Raw genomic sequence first — 16,912 nt, 5'->3', positions numbered from 1 at the left:
CGGAAGAGCCCGTATAGACTAAGTCTGGTAGTTAAAATATTCATAATTTGAATGAAAAAATAGTCAGCTAATTGCCTGGTAGACCGAAAACCTCGTTCTCGTCACTTACACTTCTCTAAAACTGAGACGGTGCAGCTAATAACTAACATTATTACATAAATCATTTTTATTAAGATAAGCTGGCAGGAGCTTATTATGCGGGACACTAAAAAAGGAGGAAAAACATAATGTTCGACTTTCCAATCGTTTTTAACTTCAAAATAATGAATGTCTAATTTACATATACCTTCCATCTATCTATCACGTAAAGACCATCTATCAGATGCATTTGTGTTTGTCTCGTACTGCAATCGTCCTAGTGGAGGGGGTAATATAATAATGTGGTTGAGCGTCCGATCCAATAGCGCTGTGCCGCTGGCGATTTGTAAAATTTATCTGGCCACCAGCGAGCCAGCGATGTCGGTGAGATAGTAGCGACGGGAATCTGGGCTATCCTATCTATGGGGGTGATTGCGTCATAGAGAAAGTCTGCGTTGCCAAAAGGGCTTCTATGTATTCCTCGAACTACATACATTATTAATGAGTTCTTCCACTACCACGTAATGCATTTCACGAACTTATAGTTTCAGTATTCGTAAGTAGTTTCAATAGTAAGTAACTCTATCGTTAACTAAAATGTATGGATTCACTTTTCAATAGCTGTGTAATATACACACTCCCTCTTTTCGAGTAACTATTTATATGTATGTTACTAAACTGATATATATACTTCTTATGCGATTAGATACAGATTATATGTATACATAAGAATACACACGCAGATATGAAGGATAGTACAAATGATAAACCTATACAAAATGGGGCAATAACTACGTCCACTTTGAATATTGCCGTTATTTGTAATAATATGAGAAAATGTCACATACAAAACTTACACGGTATAGAGGGGGTATATTGTGACACAAACATTGTCTGCGTGGGTGAAGGCATAAAGGAGATTTCAAGGTCATCTCTATTTTTTTTAATGACATGCTATGTTTTTTTTATCGCGATGTGATAGCCGGTGTTGAGACGACTTCAGCGAGCTATCATTGAAGGTCATGCAAGGTCAAATGTGGTAGTAAAATAAACTTTCTTACATTACAAAAAATAGAGATGACCTTGAAATCTCCTCTATACCTTCACCCACGCAGAAAATGTTTGTGTCACAATATGTCCCCCTTTATATCCTCTCACCTATTAATGCAAGATCCAACCTAGGTCCTCCAGATTGATTATAAAGTTCCTTATAACGCTAATACTGTGAGTCTCCCAAATCTCTAGATCCCTAAGATTAAATATATACTTATATATTTATACTTATATATTTTATAATGAAATTGTTCGTATTCAGTTTCATAGATTCAACTTCCTATGAATTACATGTCTATTGTTTTACGGATCAATGCTCATAGATAGAGCCTCGCATATTTTATATCGAATCCGCAGTGCCTAGGTTAGCCAAATATTCAAAGATATGAACATTGTGTCCCATGAGTTCAAAGTCATTCGCAATCAATCATATTGGTACCTGTATCATCTCAATTGGGTCCATTAGGTTCTATGCTGCCTATATCCTGTCAAATGCGCTTAGAATTACCCATATCGACTCACTTCGGCCGAAATGAACCATTTCATGTTTCACACATCCAAACCAGTCTCTATCAATTCTCGTGGGCTCAATGTAATCTGTATGAGTTCCCACGAGTTCGATATCGTCTGTCGCGCGTCCCATGACTGTGATAGTGTCTAAATTGAATCCCACAGGTCCAAAGTTGGCCGTATCATACCTCCTGAGTCCAGTATCGTCTGTTAGTGTCCCATAGGGGCTACCTATATTGTGTTCGACGGCTTCTATAACGCTCGCGACATATCTTATAATTTCAAAGGTGGCATGCAATCTTGTAATAACCACGCAACGCACATTCATTCTCCTATTTTATAGTTGCCACTTTTTAAGAGACATAAACATTTTCTGAAATATTATGTCGCAGCTACAGAAACGCTTTCGGGTCGGTATTTCTTACAGCTTTCCATTTATGCTGTCGAACCTAACATTTTTGATCATAGAACATACATTACAATATTTACTGGAAAAATTATTATTGATATAAAAAGAGGATAATTTTGTGTCCGTCAAAGTGGCAACAAAGTAAACAATTACATTTACCAGGATCATCTTATATCTACAATAATTCTCGTGTATCGCTTTATTTCGAAATATTGTTTTGAAAATCAAACAGATCTTTAACGCTTGTGTCAGTATCAAGAGGACTACTTTAAAGACGATGGCTTCGCATCGTCACATCTATTTGAACACATTGCGGACCAGAGACGTGATTCACCTTCGTTGGTTTTGGAAGCGTTTATGACCAAAAATGTAGACTTTGGTCGATTGTACATTCATACATGATGAGTTTAATAAAATAATAAATATTTTACACTTCAAAGAGAATTAGAGATCATACGATGCTTTAGCAATGTGTTAATTTTCAAAATAAACTTTTTAAATAAACAGTTGTCGAAACTTCATTGTCACATTTCTTACATCGCAATCAGTTATATTAAATCAACGAAAACACTAAATTACCTACATCAAAGGTTTAACACTCGAACTACCAACGATAAACGTATTTCTACGTCTATCGGATCAGTAAACATGGCAAACTTTTGAAGATATACAAATTAAATCGTTAATTGTATTTTCATATTTATGTTGCAATAAAAGTCGTCAAAAATCGAAGAAAATGCATTGTTGTGAGACTACTAACCAGACATTTTGATTGCTCCCGTACTTCTAGTGTTAATGTAGGTCTTATACGATCCAGAGGCATCGAGCCTGTTAATGTTTCAAAATAATCTTCTTTGTCACCACGTACATACGTATATATGTACAACACCAAGAACTAGCGTATAATATTCCTCAAACTCGTCAGTCACGAATCTCGACGATCAACGAACCGATACCTCGTTGCACGTGCATCCTGCTCGCGAACGGTTCTCGGGAGTATCCAACAGCGTTTTCCGCCGCTTGGAATAAACTTCGTTGGAGTTTACGTCACGGCGCATAAAAGAGCCCTCAGAGCTGTCTGGTGTCTGGGACAAACACAAATGGCCTAGGCGCCCTCCGAAACCGGACCACCTAATAATCGAGCTAGAAGACGTTCCCCGTACGACGTCGAGGCACGATCGCGTTTTCGTCTCCCGACACAGGGTCCAGAATATTATTCCCCGGGGTGGTATCGGCCGGAAGGAATCAGCACGATCTCGCTGAACGAGCTCACGATGTGTACATAGAACAGCCATCAGGGAGGACCATTCCGGATTACGCTCGAAGATCGCCGATTTCGATCTCCGTGTCCACTCGTGCAGACTCGATCCCTCGATATCTCGGGAGTCACGCTTTCGTTTCGTGCAAATCTCACACCAGGACGGCCATCCAGTTTTCCTTAGAACATTCATCGATTGTTTTCGCTGTCCCGGTCCGTGTCCACGAAACAAATATTTATCCTCCCAGAAACCAATACGCCTCGCCGAAGAAAACGGGGGTCTCGAGGGTGCATTCTTGATTCTGATTTTGTAAGGTATAGCTAGTGATGCGAAGAGTTTCTGAGGTTTGAAGAAGAGACAAATCAACCGGGGGAAAAGAGATTTCGCAATAATATGGGTGATAAAAAGGTAATTTTGAGTTTATAGGAGAGAAAATGTCCGGCCATCTCGAGGTCTGTTAGTTGGCTGCGCGAAAGTCTTCCAGGAAATGATCATTTGGAGTTACACCCGGGGATAATTTTGCCCATCTAAGACTGTACTAAAACTGTATACTCTCTTTCTTGGAGTGAAAATAGAGAGCTTGAGACCTTGGTATCACACGAAATGAGAGGGAATCTTCTCGGCCATTTGCATTTCTATTCAACGTGTAAGCGCTGGCCAGCGTTTCTGGATACCGCCAAGGCGTCTGTCTTAATATCGCTGTATTTAATGTCGCGTGAAGGAATGGGATCTTCAATGATGATATAACGTCACGTTGTTAAAATTTTTCGATGTGTCCCCCAGAGTTATACGCTGGATTCATCAGGTGTCGTAAAATATGCGAAAGCGACTGAGCTGACTGATGATACGAGCGCACTCGGGAACCGTAAAGTTTTGAAGGCTCTATAAAGAACTGGAAACGATAGATTCTGAAACCTCAGAACACATAAAGGTTGATGATCCATTCGTATGGATTCCGTTGAGAAATTTTCAATTTTTGGAATTCGTAGAGATCAGTATTCATGAATGCAGGAGGCATGTGAGGGAACTTGAAATGTCAAAGGAAGGCCCTTCAGGGTAGTATTAGCAATATTGGACTTTTTATAAGTTTCCTTTGTAAATCCCAAATCAATCATTTAATTCTACTTCGCGATATCTTGAGTTTGTTTGTAATTCTCAATTGTTAATTTGTTCTAATATATTATTATGCATACACGATGTAACACCAGGAAAGCATAAAGGAAGGAATACCAGACAGGTTTCTAGAGCTCGTGTATTAATTCAGAATAGTGTATTTCCTCAGAAGGGAATTATTTTGAATACCTTATAAGTGATGGGCAACCGCGCCCGCTCGGAAAGCGGCGGGCAGCTGCAGGCTCCTGTGAGGGAATGTGAAGCAGGAAACGTCACGAAATATTTGTGTATGAAGTGAGTAATAGATACGCGTTTTCACTCACACATTTCCCCCACCACTGCTATGTGTCCGCGCGCTGCACGCCGCTAAAAAAACGGTATTATCTTACGAGAATTAGCTACTTTTCGTTTCAGTTCAAAACGTTAAGACTACGCCCAATTCGGGTTGATTTAAGAATATAGTGTTAGCTATACCAATAAATAATTCAGTATTTAGATACTTTTAGTAAACTGATAACACAGTTCAAATTTTCTACGCGTCAAGCTGAATCCCTCCACCAGTCTACTCATTCCTTTTTTCAAAATGGCGGCGAACATCGAAGAACAAGAACAATCATCTCTGAACCTGGTTTCTAAATTCCTTGAAAGTAAATATTGAATTGGACCAAAATATAGTTGACCGTATACTGGTACACCTAACAGAATTTTCTCCTATTTTTTAGTCCTGGTTATTTCGGAATCCACGAACAAGAAGTCAACCGATTAGGTAACGAGTTAATCAGTGAATTTCCGTGTTACTACTTCCGTCAAAGTGACAGACATTTCATACATTACAACCCAATAAATAATTCAATTCAGCCTAATGTGATTTAAAAACAACGGGGAGTGCAGGGAAATGGAAATGGGCGGGCAACGTAAGATTCCGGGTGTGGAAGGCGTTAAGCGAAGCCGTAATCGCCTTATTGCGTGTTAAATCTCATCTTCGCCCGGCCTTCCGTTCTGTCGAAAGCGTTTTCGAGCACACAGAGAGAGCCGGCACGATATGACTCGAGCGCCATTGTTTCGAGCTTGCAGTCACGGGTAAACGCTTATAAGCTGGTAGTTTGGGAATGTAAGGATTAAAAGCCCGTCTAGCTTTCTTTGAAGGCAACCCACCCGCCCGACCAGTCGAGCATGGTTGAAATGCTCTGCTGCTGGAACGTCACTCAGCACGCCCGCGGAATAAATTAAGAATTCGTGATAATATTCTGCGGTGAGCCGCCGAGCTCCTCCGGCCCAGCCATTCTCGTGAGCCTGAATTTGATTTCTTTCCGCGGAGGAATTCGGCGAACGCGATAGAAGATTCCGTTTTCATTCAATTAGCTGAGCGATCGCCTCGGTGAGCCGCAACTATTTCATCGTTTTAATATGGAAATTCGGAGTATGTCTTGAATACTTTGTGTATTTGGGGCAAAGACGGGCACGCAAAAGACGCCGAATGTATCAGATATTAACATTTTCCAATTATTTTTAATTTATTCATTTCCGTTAGGAAATAGCATAGAAAAATACAAATTTGTATGAATGAACATAGGACACAAAAAAGGCTGTGCGTATCTGAATGAAAGAAAACAATTTTGTAGTTGCATTATATAAAAATTTGTTTTCTAGATATGTGTATAAAAATGTTTTGTGTATTGTTAGTAAATGTTAACATGCAAACTGGAGTAAAATACAGGCTTCAATGAAACATAATAATACATGTTGTTTTCAACATAGTAAGGCATCTAGCACAGGAAATATATTTCCATCACATTTCTATATGTATTAATTGACGTCTACAATTGTGGATTTGTCTAAACATCCACAGTCTATTTAGTAATGAGGATTTCTTCCTCATTTATTGATGTTGGCCAAGACACATTTATCCTTTGGATGTAAAAGAAATTTTTTGTATGTCTAGTCTTCAAATAGGTTCACTCCACTTGTTTCGTTTTTTTTCACTCGATCGGTCTAAAATATTTTATATCGTGTATAATCTGGTTAAAGAGATTCTTAATTAAAAAGAAAATTCCTTATGCAAGATAAAATCGAGAACGTGAAATGAAACGGTATTTGTTGTAAAAGCAACTGCAAACTTTTCTCACAGTTTCTCTACCGTTAAACCAATTGTTGACAAAACCAAGAGGAAACAAATCTGACGAGGGCCCGTGTAATCATCGCGCGGCCCATATTCGCCGATACGTCATTAAATATTTCCTCGCCGCGTGGTATTTATCTTGCCGCCGCTGTTACATATGCATACTGGCCGTATCTGCATATTTCACCTGTATCAAAAGGTAACTTTCATACCGAGGCATTTACATGATTACCACCGAGCATCGAAAGCCTTCGATTCTCACCTAAACACGCACCTCACGATTCAACAACTGTATTCTCGAACTGTCCAATGTCAAGATTGATAACGGTCAAACGCCGACCGAAATATTTCTGGTTTCGAAAAAACTAGTTCGTAAGTTACTCATAAAATGTAGTTAAAATCAGTTAAATAAAATGATTAATATATAATATTTCCTTTCATTACTAAGGTGATATTGTTGTTCAATCATTTGTGGTAAAATACAAATTATTCATTTGTATACCTATCTATATTCGACTTCTAATTGTTACAATTAATAACAATTCGCATTATAAAATAACTGATAAAATGTTTAACAACCCCCACCGAAAATGTGATTAGTATAAACATTACGTTGCTAAAAATATTTAATCTATTGTGGAATAATTTCCAGCGAGTTAAGAGAGGCCAAACATTCTATTGTTAATTATAAGAATATGTGAAACTGAATACTTCAATAAAGTGGGAGAAATCATATATATGTATATTCGACTATTTTAGTAAATTCATTCCATTTTAATTTGTTATTTATAATCGCGGTCATTCCTGAGTTGTTGGCGACCCAGGTGCAAAAACCATTTCGTCACTCTAATTAATTTAATATTATTTATTTAAGAATGTAGTATGCTGTGATTACTATTATACAGTGGATTCCGATACATTTATGCTGAAGTAGTGATACTTATTTAATATTATTTATTTAAGAATGTAGTATGCTGTGATTACTATTATACAGTGGATTCCGATAAATTTATGCTGAAGTAGTGATACTAATTGTAAGTATAGATACGGTTCGAACGTAGGAAGGAACAGCGTAAATGAAATAAAAAGATAAGCGAGTATCCCGGCAACTAGGGCCGACGACATTTTCGTGAAAGGAAGAAGTTGTTCAGAATGTTAATTATAAGTATAGATACGGTTCGAACGTAGGAAGGAACAGCGTAAATGAAATAAAAAGATAATCGAGTATCCCGGCAACTAGGGCCGACGACATTTTCGTGAAAGGAAGAAGTTGTTCAGAATATTGATTTCTACAACACATTCGAAAATCGTCGAAATCGGTGGCGAAGTAGTTCTTCAACAAGATCACCATAGTTTTAAACAGCTATCATGCAAAAGAGTTATTTAAAAATGTTTATTTTTATAAAATGAAAACGTCCTTAAAAGAAAACGTATCCATCGTTAATTCTTCTTGCAAATTTTCAAAACAAGTGTATTTTTATTGCATTGCAAAAATAAATTTCTGTATAAAACAGAAAACCATTTAAAAATAACGATCCTTTACGATTACAGTGAAAAAATATGAAGTTTGTATCTTTAATAATTGCTGAGATTAAAATTCTTTTGTGAATCTAATTTTCGTAAAAATCGATGCAAATTGCCCACTTTGAGGGTCTGTATTTCTGAAATAGTTCGTGCTGCAATACAAATTTGTGTTTCGATCGCTTTTCTGATCAATATCAAATTAACCTCCGACAAAAAGAACGACAGTGTATCATCAAAGAACAGAGAAGCGCGGGAAACAAGACTGGGGGATAAGGTTAACAGGGCCGAATAGGGGAAACTCGGTCAAGTGCCGCCGGGTCGTTCGTATTTGCGGTCACGGGGGACAATCGTCATCGAACCGCGAACGAACGGGGCCGATTCCCAAGAGAAAACGAAAGCTCCGCCGTGGCCTTATTATTTCTGATATCCAGTCATCGAGGCGAACGATACTATCGAGGGATTTTCATCGATGAAGCAGCGCGCTTCTCGGAGGATCATTTGTGAGGAAATAAACGGGTCTATGTCCGCGTATCGCAGTGATCCTGTCGATGCTTCGAGCTCGTTTCCGATTGTTCCACCGTAAAAGAACATTTCCATGCGGCGCACAGCCGTTTGACTGTGTTTCCTGGCCGCTTCAAACCACGCCCTGTGGGGCACTGGAAACGAAGCAAAGGGATACAGAACGATTTATACGGTGAAGATTGCGTATCAGGTTGGGCCGCGAGAAATCCTGGGAACTCCGCGGCACGCGGCCACAATACAAAGAAGCTGCAGTCTGAAAAGCCGATGGACGTCCGAGAACGATCGGGGAACAAGAAGTCAATAGTTCGTATTGAGGTTTTCTCGATACGAAATTGTTGAAGCCGGATTAATGCTGTTTCATCTCCGCGGTTGTTGCAGCGAACAGAAAGGCGATCGAGTAGCGGAACATAATATTTGTGCAGATACAAGGAAAGGACTCCAACTATCCGACTTCGATTTTAACGGGGTTTTGTATGATAATAGTATACAGGTTACTAATAATGTTATGTGAAATACAGTGATTTGTCGACACTAGCAACGGCGTTATTCCCAGCACTGGGCGAGTCCCCCTCCGGAATCAATCAAAACAGAATACACAGAAGCTAAGTAGGTGCTCCGGCTTTGGGTAAGAAACAAATTTATGAGGGGCTGAAAACCTTTCCGCTTTGCCATGAATGCTTCGAAACGGGCCCGAGAACGTCGCACTCATCGAGACCCGTGCTGTATTAGGTGTAGACACTCGATAATTTTAAGGATATAAACGATTAAGGTTACGATCCCTCTAGATGTACTATGAATATAAATCACAGTTATCGAAGTTGCGTTGGTAAAGCAATACATAAATAATTCGGTAAATGGGTATCGATGCCAGGACCCCCGATGTACTAGCCAAACAACCTTATACTTTGATAAGTTTGCCTTATATTCATAATACAGTACTGTGTCGATGAGTGCGACGTACTCGAGTCCGCTTCAGAGCGTTCATGGCAAGGCGAAAAGGTTTTCATGAATTCAATGATTAATGAAGCAGGTATCTCAAGAGAAAATTCTCCACGCAATTATTTGGACTTTCTTTCATAAGGAAGAAAACAACGAATCATGAGTCTGGCGTTTGTTAATGGTATCACGATAAATTGATGCATTTCCATTAACCTCGAAGATCGTGCATTAGTTGGTCGATTCATCGGGAGTATCGGGAGCGGAAGCGCTCAAATGGATTTTTTCCCTAAGTCGAGCCTCTCTCCTCAGGCAAAGAACTTCCGTAATTCGCTTACGCATTCGTGACGGACTTATCCTTGCTCTCGCTTCCGCGGACTTTCCGTGTATATCCGGACTCGATCTCGAGGAGAGCGTGAGTGGTGGGCGAGGGGTGGGTAAGGAGGATAGAAGAAAGTGAAGCATTTAATCGGCTTGTAGTCTCCGTTTCGTACTCGCGTTGGATACGATACAGCTCGGTGTATTCTCGTTTCAGCTTACGTAGTTCCGTTCGAGGAAACAGTTTCGTCTATGATAATTCCCAACTGCGCTCGAGAATGTTTCACTTACGGTGAGGCGCGATTTTCCATCTACAGGCTAATTGTAAGTTTGTGTCGAGCCTTGAATTTTCGAGGAGATGATTCTAAGGATTAAAATCGATTGCGTCTTGTTTCTATCGGAGCGAAGTTACTCAATGAGTGGGAAATAACTGGAGGGCTGTAATCCAAATCGTTGGAAGATTATGGTACGTGGGTACTATACTCGGAATATTATTATACATATTTAATAAGATTAATACTAATTTTAGAAAGTCTACTCTGTACTAAGACAGAAAGTGTAGGCCGAAGATCAAGATTTTCTCTTTTTTTTCGTAAAATTACAGACAATAATGAATGGCTTGTTTCAACGATCATTTACTTTTTATCGAGTTAATATATTGATTCGTGCACTTGGGAAATATGGTCGCAATTTATTGTGAAAATCTATCCTTTTTCTTGCATACATTTTTGGGAAATTAATATCTCATAATATTATTCATATTATTCTACATTATAATAATATTATAAGAGAATGTACATCTACTTTCATATCTACAGGACACCCAAGTGTACGTTGCCAGAAAATTTTGGAATGTAAATTTTAATTAAAAAGTATTACCTCGAATAAATGTTTGACATTTTTTGTAAATGTCAAATCTTCTGACTCATAATCAGTCATCATGACATACTCAATGTTAAATTTTCATAATATTTTTAAGATATTCAATTCTATTGTTTTATGATTTTATTATTGAGAACCTTCTGTTAATACTTTCAAGTAGAGATCACTGGGCAAAGAATTAAACATTTACCAATACTTTTATACATATATACAAAAATGTCTTGGAAGTAAAATATTATAAGTAACAAATTGAAGAGAATATACTGAAAAAATTAATTGTTTCTTAAGTGGAAATAGTTGTACAACTATATACAGGTTAAAATTTGTAATTATTTCATATATGTAATATTTATAGGAATAATCATTTATATAAAACAGTATTATTGATTCAGTTTTACTTTGTACTATTGTAATAAATTTTGCAGTATCACGCCCTAGGAAAACATTTTTATAATAGGTATTAATCTCATTTATAAACTCCATATCTGTGAATTTCTAACTTTTTCCAACTTTTCAATTTCTATGATCAATCACCTTAAAGACATTTAACATTCTTATGCCCAAAGAGGTTATGCCCAACACTGACTTTGTTATAAGTTTATCTGCTTACATAACCACTTATATTCAATATGAATTAAGCATAATACGAAATGTAGTTGATTATAACTGAAAACATCTAAAAACATTGAAGCATTTTATTAAAACAATATTATATACACTTCGCTTTCTCTAATGAAATATACGAGTGAAACGCGACACCGTATGTATTCCGTCCTGAGCGTGCTGGACGACAGAGTGGCGTGCGTGCACGTGTGTGAGAAACACGTGTGAACGAAGGGCATTCCCAGGTTGCAATAAACGAATGTCTACTGTAATAAAAAAGTAAAAAACAAAAACCTTAAGAACAAACTTATTAAAATCAATCTCTATATCCGCAACTATCGACCCTCGTCATCAAACGAACGTTAGCACAAGACAGTAAAAAAAATCCGAAAATGAAGATCGAAGGATATGTACAATTCTCGCCAACTAAATCGAGCAATCCGTGGGGTAGACGCTCGCAATGTTCAAGTTCGACGACGGAAGAGGAATCGGCCGCGTAAGCGGGTTTCCATTACCGCGCAGCGAGTGGGGAAAGAAAAGTGGCGACGAATGACAATGAAATACAGCGTCGAGTCGGAGGGGGGCGATACTCGGTACCGGGAGCTTCCGTGCTACCCCTGGAAGGCCACTTCTGCCCTCTTCAGGGACACGAAGTTGCCCCGACTAATGCACGGTAATCGCACGGTAGCTGACGAACACTCCACAGACTTGACCTCCTCGACGGCATGAATGATTCAGCGAGCGAGTAGAGGGCGGCGAGGAGGGTCATTATTATTATAAAGGGGAATGAATTTTACACGGACCCCCGTGAAGAGAGAAAGAGAGACAAACTACATGAAGACAGACAGAGTATCACGACCGACTGGTAACATTTACGAGTCCAAGTTGACGTTCAAATTAGATTGATAAGACCGATGAAACCAAGAGGATCTTCGTTCGACAGGATAGGAATAAAATTTAGTACTACTGCTAGTTCGATAATGCACTCCTGATCGAAGTTAAAACCCTCGGATATTCGATTAAGAATATAGTTTAAAGGCGAAAGAACAAAGGTAAAGAGGGTGAGAATCGTCTGAATTATCACAAGGGTACGTCATCTCCCCTGAGGTATGTGTGTGTGTGCCCTTCTCTCTTGGTTCTATGAAATTCCTGTCATAAGTCTCTTAGGTAAGTTGATTGGATTGGTCGGTCGCAGCAGCCGCATCTGGTAACCCTATTCTGGAATGGGAGAGGGAAGAATCGACCGGGATTTATCGTACGAGCCGCCGTATATTGATGCCGCAGCTTAGATTTCGATTTGGACCGGGGCTTTAAGCGGGGTCGTCGAATGGCGCCAATTTTCGGAGGGGGCCTCGTGAAACTTCGAATGTACAGGACGGATGAAACTTTATGAAATTCATGAGAGATGCGCGCGCGCGAGCGCGACCGACCGGTTGGCTTTGGTGGGAATATTCTACGGGAAATTGTCGCAGTTTAGCGGTGAGGAAGTTTCCCCATGGATTTTCTGTATAAGTCTCGAATCTTTGACGGAGAGGGCTTAGAAATTTTTCAGTTCGGTGGAATGATACCACACGCGGTGAACTCAATCTTCACGCGTTTACCGGTATTGGTGTGTCTTGACGAACGGAACGTTTCACTGCATGGTTCGATGCCTGAGATGCCTGGAAATGAACAAAGAAGAGAAGGTTTAGCTTGTTTTGTGCATCATAAGAATGTAATTTGGAAAATTAATATCGAGAGGTTTTTAAAAAATGTGCTCCAAACTTGGGAAATGTTTAGGAAAGATAGTTTGAAACATAAAGAATCAAACTTCTAGAATGATATTAGCTTTTTTTATTAACCATAAGAACGTTAGTTTAGAAAATTAGTATCGAGAGGTATAGAAAATATATTCCAAACTTGTGAAATGTTTAGTAAAAGATACCTTGAAAATTAAAAAATCAACTGTTAGTAATGGTTTCAGTTTTTTTTATGTTCACAGTCGAATTAGTATCGAGACGTTTAAAAAATATCGAGGGGTTTGAAAAATGTATGTATATGTACAATAATGTATATATACATAGGCCAAAGTAACCAACTGTAACTTTGAATTTTTTCAAATCCTAGTGCAAAGTTCTTTGGTGGTTAAGTTTTTATATTTAAAATAAATTTTCACGATAATTTTTGCGGAATTAGTCTCTTTGGCAAATGAATAATTCATATAGCTTATTGGCTGCGAAATGTTTAGTAAGAACAGCTTCAAACATAAAATATCAACCCTTTAATAATACGTTGAACTTTGTATCTATAAACGTAAAAGGTAAACCATTGTCATAAGAACAAGTCCACTGGACATTTTTATAAAAGTGTCTCAAGAACTTATTATTTCATATACCCTAATTTATCCAGTATATAGTCATATAAGGATCTTTCTTCCTCTCCGTGTCAAGTGAATATTTTTTATATTTCTCCCTTGAAACCGTTGAAAATATTTAAATACTGTTATTATGTCTGCAATGCAACTATGTATCCATAGCCCAGTCCCTGAACATACAGAATTCTCGGCAAGTGAAACCTATATGTGTATCACATTATTAAATTAGTATTATTTTTGATATTAAATTAATTTTCACACTCTTTAGGCAAAACTGGATCGTTTATGTCCAGGCTTAATGTCGCGTCCGTCCACGTGAATTCTCTTTCGAATCCGCCTGGAGTTGTAAATACGCATCCAGTTGCGACTGTTGCCCGCCAATTTAATATTAGGCAACTGTTTCACGATTCTCTAACTGAGAATGAACCGTATGAGTGCTCGACCGGTGGAGCTGACGAATCGCGAATTACTGTGATCAAGTCTTATCAAACGTGACTTGTCAAAATATCGAATGCGTGTTGCCGATAACTTGTTTGCAAACAAGTCTTTGCAAATGAATATTCACCTCCTAATTGGTTATATCCTGAAGGGACAAGCAACTTCCTGGGTTTTTCCAAGAGACGTGGAGGTGGAAAACCTCTCCTTCAGGACGAAGAGGACAACAGAAAAATATTGCGCACGTGGTCACAATGCGACTTGACCGCGACGAATTTTCAAGTCTCCCAATGGTAGGGTTTATGGCCGTATAGTCTACAAGTCAGCAGCGCCCCGGTAAGGTTCGGCGCGGATGGATCCCAGGTTACCGTGCGTTCGTGAGGGACTGCAGACCAAATGTTCGAGTCTTTTGTCTGTTATTCGTTTTGTTAACGAGATCTAAAGTGCAAGGGGCCAGTGTCGAAAATGTCTAAAATGCCCGGACGAAGGAAATATAATAATCAAAACTAACGGTGTCGTCCGACTCTATAGCCGCCGTTCCTGGTCTACGACGGAACACCTAATTTTTGTACTGCTTTGAGCCTTCAAAAAATCTGATAGAATTCTGGTACACTTATCAACGTCTCCGCTACATTATACAATCGTTAGTCAAGTCAAATGTTTGTAACTTCTATCAATAAAAATAAAAATTCGTTGCAAAGTCCGGAAAAATGGGAGTTTACTTAGGTCATTAGCGACCCACATTATCTACATGTCCTCAATAATGTATACAAATTACAAACACAAAAAACATAATTCCTCCGTGTCAACTAGAAAAAAAAACGCAACGTCAACGGAATCATCTGTCCTATTATTAACCGAGAACACAGAAAGGATGTCGCTCGTAGTAGAAATGATGCGATAAAATCCCTGAGAACGGTCGTGACATCGGAAATGGACCCGCATTGATTTCAGGCGGAAGAAGTTCGCAACAGGACGTTTCCATATGTATTTGCAGATTTCGGGGTAGCCAAGCAGCCGATACCCTTCTTTATCATTTTTACGACTGAGTACGAGGCCTGCGGCGGAGGCGTCCGCATATTTATTCGAGCGTGCCAGCAATAAAACACAGGTTCGCGCCCATAACCTACTGTCTCATCTCTGTTTTCTCGCGGGGGTACAATATTTCGTGTCGGAATTCCGAGACAGTCGGGTGTACGGGAACGAAAGGTGGAGGCGAGGAGGTATGTCTGATTTAATAGGAAAGTGTAGCGAGATTGTATCGCGTCTGGCTGGAAATTTGACTAAGACACCGACGAACTGTTCCCCGAGTAGATTCATCGAGGAACTTTGCGAACCTAAACGCTTCTTCGCCTGTCTACCTAACAGTCTGCCGGAGTTATTTAATTTAATGGAGAATTTATTTGATGAAGACGTGGCACGTTACCATTCAAGTCTTATATTAATAAAATGATTTTAGCTGAAATGATGGTACTTGATAGAAAAAATTATAATACAATTCTGTTGAGAATATTACGATGTTCTAATTACGCATGCGCAGGTAGAGAAGGAATAAGGAAATATGTTGCACCTTATTACTTTGGACGAATCATATTCGGCGCATTTGGATAAGTTTCCAACAGTTCGATGAAATTTTCCAGAAAATTATTATGATCACTATATGCAGAGCAATTCTTTGTGAAAATATATATTGGAAGTGTAAAACTTGATCGTGTAAGACTCGGTTTTCGAGAAAATATTTCTGATATGAAACTTTTAAAGTGTAGCTAATACATACACATGAATGCATTCGTGATTATAATAAGTAGAAATGGCAAATAATGGAACGGCATGCTAGCTGTGAGTCTTACTCTGCAGTAGCTGCACCGGTTGAAGTTTAAGCTTTCTTTCTATTTGAAATAATTTTATTCGAAACTTCCGATCTACTCTTTCGTGAAGAATTACTCCATTGTAGGCTTTACGACAAATGTGAGCACATTTCATTCTACATTTTTTACATATTATTACATGGGGACTCATTCCTTTCTCGATTATACCATGACTGCTCTGACAGCCTCCGTATACAGGGTAGTCCATTTAAATAAGACCACCTACATATCTCTTTCAATTGTGGTAGTACAATAAATATTCTGTATGCACTTTGACTGGTATCATATGTATATTATTATTAACTTCTAATTTTCTACTAATTTACTATAGGTTCCCTTATTAACACAAAATTCATTTGTAAATTCATTGTTTCTTGAAGTTTGATAGAATTTAGTTCAATGCTATCGTCTCCTGAGAAGTATTCCAGGTTCGAAATAAGAGTTAAAGGAATCAGTGCATATTGCCCTGTGGTGCAAATTTAATAATAGAAAAAGTTTCTAGCGTTACAAATTCAACAAGAAACTCCGACTCCGGCCACGATCCGTACGGCTTCTAAACTTTCCCACCTTCCGTTGTTCGGGTCCAGCATTCAAGTGGAGATCGTTGCAATCTCAGCCAAAGGGATTCCACAGGGAATCGATATGCGAATGCCGGTTAGGGGCTGGAGAGCTTTGACCGATGAAAGTTGATTTTACTCTCTCGTGTAACGCCCGATCGAACGAAATTATTTAACCGGAAGAATTTTCGAATAACGATTAATTCGGATAATATACCTTATGGATAACGATTCTTCAAATAAATATCATTATTTCCTAGTGCGCCACTTATACATATCCCTCATTAAGCCATTAAATTAGATAATTCTTTTGGAAAGGTCTGCAAATCTTTATTAAAATGCTATTAACATCAGTTCAGATTAAAATTTCTAG

This window comes from Dufourea novaeangliae, unplaced genomic scaffold (assembly GCF_001272555.1).
Source record: "Dufourea novaeangliae isolate 0120121106 unplaced genomic scaffold, ASM127255v1 scaffold69, whole genome shotgun sequence".
NCBI classification, from domain to species: Eukaryota; Metazoa; Arthropoda; class Insecta; order Hymenoptera; family Halictidae; genus Dufourea; species Dufourea novaeangliae.
Note: the sequence above shows the minus strand (reverse complement) of the source record.